Source organism: Corvus brachyrhynchos, unplaced genomic scaffold (genome assembly GCF_000691975.1).
Source record: "Corvus brachyrhynchos isolate BGI_N302 unplaced genomic scaffold, ASM69197v1 scaffold136, whole genome shotgun sequence".
In the NCBI taxonomy this organism is placed as follows: Eukaryota; Metazoa; Chordata; class Aves; order Passeriformes; family Corvidae; genus Corvus; species Corvus brachyrhynchos.
The window spans coordinates 6,965-15,436 of record NW_008239080.1 but is presented as its reverse complement, the minus strand read 5'-3'; the positions used below and the strand labels follow the sequence as shown (position 1 = coordinate 15,436).

Sequence of the window (8,472 nt, the reverse complement as noted above, 5' to 3'; positions counted from 1 at the left end):
AAAGGGAAGGAAAGGGAAGGAAAGGGAAGGAAAGGGAAGGAAAGGAGAAAGAAAAGAGAAGAAAAGAGAAAAGAAAAGAGAAAAAAGAAAAGAAGAGAGAAGAGAGAAGAGAAGAAAAGAGAAGAGAGAAGAGAGAAGAAAAGAGAAGAAAGGGAAAGAAAGGGAAAGAAAAGGGAAGGGGCAGGGGCAGAGGAAGGGAAAGGGGAAGGGAAGGGAAGAGAAGGGAAAAGGGAAAAGGGAAGGGAAAAGGGAAAAGGGAAGGGAAAAGGGAAAAGAAAAGCCTCCCAGAACTGCTGTTAGTGGTCAGCAAAATCACAGGGCAAGTCTTTAGCCTAAAAACATGGCTAGGAGACCTTAGAAAGGTGTCCAACATATGACAGCAATGTCCAAACGTTCGGTTGTTACAGCAAGGTTTGGAAAGATGTAGCTCTTGGGTCCGCACCCTCTTCATTTAAATAAACATGAGTGCTGCTGTGGGTGGTTGGCAGTGGAACAAACAGTTGCTTTTTGGACAGTGTGAATGAATACCCTACAGTGGCATTACTCTAGGGCTAAGTTTATTTAGACTGTAGCACATTTGGTGACTTGAAACATGAAACTTTTACTCAGTTCCTTCTTAATCGCTGAGATCAGATTCCTCACCCTCCCTTCTTTTCTTGTAGGCTGTATGTGGTAAGAGTTACTCCTCAGGGAGAGATAACTGGTGTTTACCTATGTCAAAACTAAACACAAAGTTTTGTGCAAGTTTTATAAATAGTTTGAGTGTGTTTTTAAAATAATTCTTAATCGCTCTGTCTGTAGAAGCCATCTTAGCTACTACAGGGACTGATTTTGTAAGGGGCAATTTGTGTAATATGAGGTTGACTCATGATATGTGATTGTCAAATAGATGTCATCTAAAATAGAGTGGAGTTTCTAAGAGATTTTACCTATATAATTAAGGTCTACATACCTCTAACTATTTTTTCTTGATACCACAGTGGAGTGGGTTGGAAAGGCAAAGATTTCTTGTTTTCCTTTTTTTTTTTTTTATTTTTAGGTTAAAAAAAAAACAACCAACCAAACCAGACAAACTAAACTTAAATGTCACAGTTTTAGCTTTTGACCAATTTCCAAGCAGAAAGTTTTGGTTTTATTTTTAGAATAAAAAAAGTTGTACTGCAAGAGATCACATCCTACAACTTTTCATTTTAACAGCTGCTTCTAATCCTGTCTTCTTTTCTTTTTTCGGTGTTGACCTTTTCTGGATGTGACAAGATGGAGAAAACCAGGACTGAAATAGTATGGTCTACACCACTGAGAAGTGCTTTTCTTTCCCTCTTGACAATTCTGTTTAATTTCTTTGGGAGCAGATCCCTGCTCTGTCCTTCCTGGGACACATTCATCTCTAAAGGATTTTGGTCCCTTGACTCAAGAACACCCTCACAGATTTTTGCCAAGCTGCCTGGAGATCGCCTAGCCTGATCTCTATGTTATGGAATACAGAATTTCAGCAAGCTGACCCTCTATTTAGCCTCATTGTTTGGTTTAGACTTTTGAAAAGGCATTCAGGCTTAACTGGAAGACATAAAAAGAAGCAGAAACCACAGCTTTCCTGAGCAGTGTGTTCAGGAAAATAAACTCTGTTGACAGTATGTGCCTCTTCTCTAACTTGCATTTGATTGACTTTAATTGCCTGACCATTAGTTCCTTTTACACTTTCTACCATAGATCAGCACCTGGCATTTTCTTTCTATGAAAGAAAGAAGTGTCATGAAGGTAACTCTCAGTCTTCTCTGACTGGTGAATTAAAATACACAACTCTTTAGTCCGTTGTTTTAGGGCATTGTCTCCACACCTTGATTTACTTTTGTGTAAAATGTGGGAAATGAGTCTTGTCTACACTATGAATTGCTCTCAGGTGAGTCTGCTTTTGAAAGGAAGCTGCCTCTGCCTACAGGGATAACTGCTGTACTAACATCACCTTTTTTATGGGTACATGAATGCCATAAAAGCTATTACAGAAACACACATTCATTACAAAATCTGCCAGTTTTTATGTCCTTAATTTAAAGTGAAGTTACAGCGTATGAATGCACATACTCCAGAGTGCTGTGATGTACTAGTCTATGACATTATGGAAACACTGGGTTTAGAAGTTCCTTTTTAAAAACCTGTAATTGAAATTTACAGTTTAATTATAGGCTATAGTTTAAGATAATTAAATCCTCAGGGAATTTTTACCTTCTTTAAAATCAAATAGTGTTAATCCACACTAAATTATTTAATAAAAATAAGGTTTTTCTTGGCTGTTTTGGCTTTATTTGCAACAAAGACGGGTTACACTGACCTTTTGAAAATCCTCAGAGGAAAGGGAATAAGGTCACTAAGGTAAAATGATTAATGGAGCTTGGTAAATCTCATTTCATCACATATAATTTTAAATAATACTGCCCTAGGAAAATAGATTTTTGAGGACAACCTGTCACCATTTATATAGGTTTTTAACTTCTCTCATTTTCACAGAAAGGACATGTTTGTACATGTTTTAACATGCCCCTACTGTATGGTTGAACATTTTACAATCAGAGAATAATTCTAAAATAAAATAATGGCATTACATGAGCTTGCTTCCTAAATGTTCTGCATGTTTGTATTGGATAGGATGCAGTATATCACTCAAAGTTAAGGGGCTAAATACAGCAAATAATGAAAAAGCCCCTCAGTTCTTTATCAAAGTTACAGAGATTTGAGTGAGGTGGAGGATACAATTTTGAGTCCTGACCTTTCTAAAGGCAGTGATTTCAGTGCCACTGACTGCTATAAAGCCAAGAGTCTACTTTGAGGCTGCCTACAGTGGAAATTTGAAGCTACACATAAAATCCTATTACAACTATCCCGTTCACTCACACTTTGGAGGACCTTCTGCACATCAGCCATAAGAACATAGGGTCATTTCACAGTAATTCATTACAGTTCTGTGAGATTCATCAACTGCCGAGAGCTACTGTTCTGGGAAAAACAAGGGCCAAGGTCCTCATTTTCATTCCATTATGGTCCTTCTGCACTGCTTAGTTATTTCAAAAGGGCCAGGGAACTTGGTAATTGAGGATTATCTTTATTGATGAGGAATCCCTACGTGTATCACTTGTAGATTTGTTCCTCAGACTTTCACATTTCCCATTGTATAATTTTGTCGTTCCTTCTTTAATTCCCTTTTCTTTCCGAATCTCATTTTTAAAAGCGAATCTCTCAAAACTTCATGAAGTCTTAACCATGAGGTCCCTCATTTTGTTGGGGTTTTTCAAAGCCCGTATATAATACTACATATCATGCAATAATATAGTACTTGCTGATTTAATCACATATATTTTTATGGGTATGTTTAAAAAGTGTAAAGATATTTAAAAATTAAAATATTATGAAAATGTAAGTATATAATTCCAAGATCTTAAGATTTTTCTATGCTTTTTTAATAAAGAAGCTTTTCACCTTTTTGGACATAGCTTGCTGGTTCTTATGCCAGTCTTTGAACAAAATCTGATACCTTCAAACAGTGCCTGATCCAAAGCTTGTTAGAATTAATGTCTTTCTTTAGGTTAGGCGAATACTCAGTGAGGACTCTTAAGATACAGTCATCTTACATGCTCTGGAGATAACAAGATATTTCAACTACTTGTCTTGATTTCCTGTTTAGAAATGTAATAGAAGTTGGTCCTTTAAGAATGGGATTCACCTGATAGGTCTAGAAGGCTGCTTTTGAATGTCTGTTCATTCAAATGTTGGTATTTCAATGAGTCATACAAATCTGTTCTGAAAAGTGCCAACACCACTGTTCATCCAGTGAATGTAAATAACCAGTTATAGGCAATTGCACAGTCCATGTTTGATCAGGTAAATCCTACTACTCTGGGTGCAGTAACAGTTCAAGTTGGAAGAGAATTTACAAATAACATTTTTCACCAAGGGTGAAAATGTCTTCAGCTACTAGGAAAAAAAATTCTTAATTGTAGTGTACACCAGATTTTCATAAAGCTCCACCCTGATAGCTCAGGGCAAGTTTCAGTGCATGGCACACCCATTGACAGTGTAGTGTAAAACATTATGACACATTCCATCATCAGAAACAGCATCAAAGGTGTTCTGGGAGAGCTTTATAGCCTCTGCTCCTGTCAGTACTTTCCAGCAAATACAAATTCTTCAGGCTTACATCCAAGCAAGGAATGTGCCCGTCTACTACCACAAATGATCTTCCACACACTTATTTTTAGTATTCACTTTAATTCTTGTCCACTCACTATGAGTGATAAAACAGACTATTGCTTCCTTCCCAGTTCCACAAACTGCTGAATCACAATTTCTGCTAGGACCTCATCCAAAGCCTATTGAGACTGATAAAAAGATTTATCCATCCCCTAAATGAGCTCTGCTGCAGGCCTTGAGTTCAGTGATGCATAAGGCAACTGGCTAAGCTTTTGAAGAGAGAATATTATGCTGGAAGAGCCTGTAGTGATGTTCTGATTCAAATTTCCACATAACACAGCTCTTCAGATTTCCCCGAATTTGCCTCATTTCATGGAAACATTGTTTTCACCACAATCTGGAGTGCCTGCTGAATCCAGTTGAATATCAGACCATCCAAGTTCACTGTCTAATGCTAAAAGCAGACACAGGGCATTGACCATTCTAGTACTCACTGCTGTAATTTTTGTGGAGATTTCCCCAATATTTTAAGTACTGTAGTGCTTAGGTTTTTACCCTTACCATAACAGTAGTTTTTTACATATGATATTAGCGAAGAAGAGACTTGCTGTGCATGTTTCCAGCCATCTTCATACAATTACTAGAGCTTGCTAGGTGCTGAGGTCCTTCTAATTGACCAAGGCAGAAGTTGCTTGCTGGACTCATTAAGAAACCATTCTGGTTTTCTGTATTTATTTAAACACATTTTTATTTAGACTATACTTAGGCTGCAACTCAGAGACGTGATTTCTGCTGGTACTGGTACAGATATTCTGGCTAGACTTAAAATCAAGTTGTATAGAAACAGGTAACAGTATAGTTGTTAGCACAGCCAGTGTTGTAGATAATGTTTGACAAACAGAGCCAGTAAAGTCTGCAAACACTATGAAGGGTTAGAAAAATAAGGTTCCTGAGTAGCAGTGAAGGTGGTAAAAGTGGAATTTTCATAATGATGACGTACCACAGATCGGTGTAAAACTTGAGTCTGGTAGTGTCTGTTTAACTCCAAAATGTGAACATTGAACAGAGAGGGAACTAGCTTCTCTGGTTGGTATGCTGAACACAAGAGCAACCTGTTTTACCTCCCAAATTGTGTCTCCACTGTATCCACTTGACTGGCTTGGAGCAGTTGAAGATTATTAAATCCTTCCAGGCTAGGTTATACTCCTTCAGATTTATTCCTAATATTCGAAAAAAAATTTTCCTTGCATGGTCATCTTTGTGCACAAATTAGTCTTTCAGGTGTTTGTCAGAAAGAGGCATTTAAAACATACTTAGGTCTGAGATGATGACAAATGGTTGTTTCTACAGGCTTGAATGTGTAGACCAGCTAAGGTCTTTTGTTTAGTTAAAACATGGATGTCCTAACAGTTAATTACTACTAATGTGATCTGTTCCTTCTGCTTGTTCTGGATGGACAGGAATTTTTTAGCTGAGAATGTTGTGTGCTCTATAACAGAACCCAGTGGGTATGCAAAAGCTTGTCATAACTAAGTACCCCTAAGTTTAATTTTGACCAGTTTAGCACACACTGAAGCAGTGACTGTTTTTGTTTGAGTTACCAGTCTGACCTAAATCAAACAGTGACACATAACTGCATAACAAAACCCTAGCATAGACAACTGTCAGTGGAAATGAGCAGATTCACAGAGTGCTGGGGAATGTAACAGTCCTACAACCAGTAGGGTTGTGTGATCAGTTATGCTTACCTGAAACCCAAGTCAAATCCAACAGAACAAATAGCTTCGCACTTAGTGAGCATGAATGGGATACCAGTTTAGTTCAATTCTCTCCAACTGTGCTAATTTTCCAATTACTCATGATCCAATTTTTTTCTTTGTGTGCAGAGAAAAGTGCAGAGTATGCTTGAGATACATGGTATAGTTATAGGCAGTCACTGGCTATAGGGCTGGAAGTTTTCTTTGTTTCTTATCTGCCCATGCTCCATAGTTTTTAATCTACATCCTATACTGATACACACTTCTGGGGCTGTGGGCCTGTGCTGCAAACAGGGCCACTGAAATGAGCTGCATTAGCTGTAAACCTCTCTCCAGAAAGAACTGTATAGAACAGGCTTTGAAGAATAGGGTTTGGAGGGCTGTGGATTGCAGAGCTGGGAGGTGCTGAATGGAGAATGGGAGAGGGAGCCATCACACAGTAAAACTGCTCCCTGTTCACGTACAGTAGTTAGTGTTTGGGCACCAAAGAAGGACCACATTTCATAAAAGAATGTAGGATTTAAAGTGGTGTTTTGGGGAAACCAGAACTTGTATTACAATGAAAATTAGCAGCTGCAGAGCACTTTTGAAAATCAAGACCTTGTTTAGATGCTGGTAAGACATGACTCTTGACATTATATTTGAATGGGCTAATATGTGTTTAAGTTTTCTGCCAACTGGGAACTTACCAAATCCTTACATACCACACGATTTCTAAATGGTATGTTTAACCATGAAAATCCTCTACATGTACCTATAGTGTAGTATATCCTGTTTGGAAATGAAATTATGAAAATATCCCTGAGTGAATGAATACATGTGTAAGAAATTGAGAGCTTATCTTATATGTTGTTATAGAATGGAATTTAACAATTTCTGTTCCTCCATTTTTTATCTGTTCTAAATCTATTCAGGACAGAAGGAACCCTAATACTGACAATCCATTTATTCTCTTACTTTCTGCTGTAGAATTCCTTTATTGGCATTTTTGTAGAAGAAGAGATCAAATACATATACCAAAGTATCTTGAACTAGTAAGCCGCTAGGACAAAATAGGGAAAATGGGAGTCCATAATACTGTTGCACAACTGGGCAAAATCTGTGACATTTGTAAGTATTTTCACTAATGAACTTTCAGGCTACATTCATGCTGATGAATTAAACAGTGCCAGCAAATGTTCTTGGGACTGGAAATTGATTGTCTCTACCCTCAAGTTGACCTTGGCATGGTTTTGCCCTGGCTACAGTGTTCTCCTGAACAATTTGTCCTGCTGTTTTGGGGTTAGCATGGACTATACCTGATAGGAAGTTTGGATGTGACCACCTTGTTTTGGAGACTGAGAGAGCTGATTAGTTTTGATAGGTATGGTGGAGTGCCAGTTTGGCTCAGTGCCAGGGAATGGAGACATGTGTACTATGTGTAGCTTTGCCATCTGAGGCTGGGCTTCTTGCGATGCAGTGCTAGTTGTAAGCTCTTTTTCCCAATCTTCAATAAAAGGAGAGACAGTGACTGTTCATCTTGCCTGGCTATTTCTCACAAGTAACAAGGAATTACTAAAACCAACAGCAAACATCTCTCAAACTTTGCCTTATCACGCACCTTTTGCAGGTGAGGAGCTGCCAAGACTGATTTTGCAATCATCAGTTGGCTGCTGTTCGATCACCCCTTCCCACGTCTACAAAGGTGGCACCCTCTCTTCTGTCTCCACAAGGAGTGGTGCTCCAAAAAGAATCAGCAGATGTATGAAAACCTAGAAAATCAAATGTAAAAGATGTGAAAAGACTGCATGACTGCCTGGCATACAATTAGAGCACAGTGTTTATGCACATTACTGTTTATATATGATTTTCATAAGAACATGCTTCTGTTTATGACTATAACTGACTGCATTTGGCTGTGTACCACAATGCAGAGGATGCCAGTCCAGCACTTCTGAAGAGGCACACATCAAGAATTGGGTATAATTTCTAAATGCATTAAGACTTGTGCTGGGATGAAAGAATTTGGGCAAATCAAACACTACATGTGTCTAGTCTACACAGTTACAATGAACATGCTAAAGGCAGAGAATCTTACCCAAACTGCTTTCAGTGCCCTTTTTGAACTCTAAAGATAGATTACGATTTATAAGTAGGTACGACCTTATTTTGCAAATATTGGGCACGGAGGACAGTCCAGCCAGAGCTGCACTACCAATCGATTCACATTTAATTAGCTACGAAGCTCCTTGAATTTCTGCCAGCATCCTTCTCCCTGTTCAGACCCAGACGTTCCCGACTCGCCTCGGAGCCCGATCCCCAGGCCAACTTGCCTCAGTGGGCTCTCCGGGGCTCTCCAAGTCGCTAACCAGGCAGCTCCCCATAACAGGCTGCCGCTCTGCTCTGAGCTGCAGGCAGAAAACATTGCTCTCGGTGTTGCTTTCGTAGCGTGTTGTGTTCTGAGAATCTCACCCGTTTCCCAGCTGCTTCAGCCCCAGAATAGGGCAGCGCTGGCTGAGGGGAGGTGGGACGCAGCCGTGGGTATCTCTGTGTA

General features: G+C 39.0%; 1 long non-coding RNA gene across 1 annotated transcript in view; it reads right to left on the bottom strand.

Annotated features, from left to right (window-relative positions):
* LOC108447940 overlaps positions 1-8,472 on the bottom strand; it is an 11,829-nt gene extending 3,357 nt beyond the window's left edge. Inside the window, exons 1-2 of the long non-coding RNA XR_001863661.1 lie at positions 8,391-8,472; positions 7,540-7,690 (exon numbers count right to left, since the gene is read on the bottom strand). This is a non-coding gene — a long non-coding RNA (uncharacterized LOC108447940). The remainder of the gene's footprint in view (positions 1-7,539; positions 7,691-8,390) is intronic.